This window comes from Mercenaria mercenaria, unplaced genomic scaffold (assembly GCF_021730395.1).
Source record: "Mercenaria mercenaria strain notata unplaced genomic scaffold, MADL_Memer_1 contig_2925, whole genome shotgun sequence".
Lineage (NCBI taxonomy): Eukaryota > Metazoa > Mollusca > Bivalvia > Venerida > Veneridae > Mercenaria > Mercenaria mercenaria.
Genome location: NW_026461017.1, coordinates 33,576 through 37,459, shown reverse-complemented (window position 1 = coordinate 37,459; position 3,884 = coordinate 33,576).

Below are 3,884 nucleotides of genomic sequence, written 5' to 3'. Positions count from 1 at the left end.
GAACATCATGTTGATTTCAGTACTCATACAGGAGGACATAGCTTGGATCTAGTCATAACGGAGTCACTTAATGGTGTTCAAAGTAGAAAAATATGAGCCTTGACCATTTTTATCTGATCACTGTGTTATTAAGGTCCTCTTAGTTAGAAATTGAAAAAAGAGACTATTACTAGAAAGAGCGTACCATTTAGAAACTTCAAAAATTTAAATTAATCAGAATTTACCAGCGACCTAAGTGCAATAAACGTTGATTTACAGAATATCAACACGTTTGTTATTGAGTTTGAATCGGAAATAGAGGATGTCCTGAATAAGCATGCTCTCATAAAAGAGAAAACTATAATTCAGAGAGCACCCAAACCATGGTTCAATAAAAATTTGCAACATCTAAAACAACAAGTTAGAAAGTCCGAGCGTACATGGAGACGTTACGGTAAAACAAATCAGTTTGCGTCGTATAAAGCAGTAAGAAACGAATACAATTTTGAAATTAAACGTCAAAAGAGAAACACACTCAGTGAAAAGATAGAGAACGCTTAAGGTGATTCCAAAACTCTGTATGGATTAGTATCTGAACTTACTGGCATCAAATCCGAAAACCCACTGCCTCAAGGAGAGTCCAATAATTCAATGGCCGAAATATTTGATGACTTTTTCATGGCAAAAATCTCAAAAATACGTCAGTCCCTAAGTGAACAACAAAACTTTGAACCTCAAGTAAAGGATGTACAAACTTTAAACAAATTTACTGAATTGACTCAAGATGAAATGAAAACACTCATCAATGAATTGAATACTACGTCTTCAGAGCTAGATATTTTGCCAACATGTATTCTGAAATCCCATGTAGATGAATTTCTCCCGAGTATCATGAAATTCGTAAATCTCTCATTACAACAAGGTGTTTTTCCTGTGAAATACAAACAAGCAGTTGTTAGATCTTTGCTAAAAAAGCAGGTCTTGAGCTACACTTTCCAATTGTAGTCCTGTGAGCAATTTATCATTTCTATCAAAAATTATTGAGAAAGCTGTTCTTTACAGATTAAACAAATATGTAAATCAAAACAGTTATTTGCCTAAGAACCAGTCTGCATATAGGAAATACCACTCCTGTGAATCTGCGCTGCTTCGGTTGGTTAATGATCTAAATGGTATGGAGAAAAGGAAGTCACGGCCTTTATTGCAATTGATTTAAGTGCGGCATTTGACACTGTCGACCACGACATTCTTATAGATATCCTAAAAGCACAGTATGGTGTCTGTGAAACAGCTCTTCAATTGGTAGACTCCTACTTAAGGCCTCGTACTTGTAAGATTATTATCAACAATGTATATTCATCAGATCGCCATCTTAAATGCAGTGTGCCCCAAGGCAGTTGCCTTTGTCCGTGGTTGTATCTCACCTATGCTGGAACCCTTTTTGATGTCATTCCAAAATCCATATCAGTCTACGGTTTTGCTGATCATCATATAGCAAATAAAAGCTTTCGTCCCACATCTGTTTCCGTAGAACCACTAGCGATCGGAGAGCTTGAACGGTGCGCAGTTATAATCAATGACTGGATGAATAGAACCAAACTGAAAATGAACACTTCAAAAACTGAATTTATCATGTTTGGCAGCAGACCTCAATTGAACAAATGTTTTACAAATTTGATTAACATTGCTGGTGATGATATCAAACGAGAAAGATTACAATTAGATATCTCGGTGCATTTCTTGACGAAACCTTGAACTTTAAAGATCATGTAAATCACAAATGTTGTACAGCCATGTTGAATTACTTACGAATTAAGAACATTATTATTATTATTATTATTATACCAGATTTGTTGAGCGCCCTTTTCATATGGAATATACGTTCAAAGGCGCTTTACAATTAAACATGTGACACATCGCAGATATGTAGGAAAATAACAAAACATCCGTAAGTATCAAAACATCCGTAAGTATCAAAAGCAGCCACTGAAATTTTAGTTTTGTCTCTAGTTATTTCACATCTGGATTATTGCAATGTCATACTGTATTGTGTAGCTAACGGTGAGGTGCGTAAGATGCAACGTATTCAAAACATGTGCGCAAAACTTGTCCTTAACAGAAGGAAATTTGACAGTTCTGAACAAGCATTGTATGACCTACATTGGTTGCCGGTGAAAGCAAGGATTTAGTTCAAGATACTGTGACAGGATGGACGAACCGGGGACAGAAACTATCGGAACAACTTAACACTCTTTACAATATTTACAAGTTTATTTACAGAAAAATGATTATTTAGAATGAATGAAAAAAACACTAAATAGAAGAAAAGAAACAAAACTGAGCCCAACATCCGATTTCTAAAAGATGTTCATTTCTATCAATTACAGTTGATTGTTCTTGTGACGATTAAACAGATGGTTACTTTCTCTTAAAACTTTAAGTAGCACTAAGAACTAAACTTTAGTAAAATGACGTCCCGCTAAATCGCGTAAACGTTGACTCCTTTTTGGCTCCCCATGTCCAGTGTTTTTAGGTGTTTGTATCCCTGAGCTGTCTCAGTTGACTGCAAAAATCAGCGTCTTGGCGGTTAAGGCACAACCATGGGACGAAAGATCTCTGCGCTGGGAAATCACATCCAGGCGAGTAAAATTCAGCAAACCTCGGGTAAAATACTTCCGGGTCGTGACATCACCAGGTAAAAAGTCGTCTGGTGGAAGAAGCTTGATCGAGCACAATTTCTACCAAGAATATCAAAGTGGCATAATTTCGTCTGATTGTCAAAAATATTTTGCAGTAGGCATAGTCCAGTCTATTTGTAGGGTTGTGTCCCGCCAAATATTGGATTTTCACGGGACTCACGACATAGCCGTGAACTCGTGCTACAATTTAAGGCCCGTTATAGTGGTTTTGGGGATAAAAACATAAATTACTGAAGTTTAGAAAATATCAACTTCCTTAGTACTGAACCGAATTTAATAAAATTTACATGGAAATTTAAGTTATGAAATAAAGAAAACATGAGAGGTATTTTATGCGCAAAATCTGACATTTACCTCAATAACTCAAAAATTTACAAAAAGATGATGCAATACCTGCATTTAAACTACAGATACATTGAGGCCCGTATGTCAGTTTGTGACAGATACATTCTTTCATGTATAGCTGTCACATTGACAGAGCATCAACATATTTAACAGAATTGCTTACACAGTATACTCCAAGTAGACAAGGTTTGAGATCGTCAGAAAATTCTGAATGTCGGTATGTTGTTCCATACAACAAGTTCAAAACATTCAATGATAGAAGTTTCAGTACTATTGGTCCAAAACTGTGGAATAAACTGCCGTTAGAACTACGCAAAAGTACCACTTTACACATTCAAAAAAAAATCTTAAGAAACTGTTTTTCAGAGACTTCGTGTCATTGTTCTATTTTTTTTTTGATAACTGTTTTATATGCGATAGCAGCAGATGATAGCTTTTAATTTTTTGTAAAAGGTTTTACATTTCAACATTTATATTTTCAAGGTTTGTTTAATTAAACGTAATTGTTGGTACAGGCTCTATGGGTAAGGTAGTGTGCATATTTCTTTCTTTTTTTCAAATAATATGTGATAGCACCATTAACCAGGAGGTTTTAGCCTTTATATGCAGCCCGTCTGGGCGTAGCATGTAAGGCTTTAAGCACTTGTATTCGCAATAGAGGTAAAAAAAACCTCAGGGGGATGGGTGCGGTCATGACATTTGGTTTAAGTAAGGCTGTTAAGATTGTTATTATTATTATTGTCGTTATTATTGCTGTTATTATTGTTATTATTACGTACAACGCCATCGAATATGTCATTGTATAGAAAAAGGCTTTTACTCAAATTATTCAGTTTCAGATATTTTTATTCAGTTAATCTG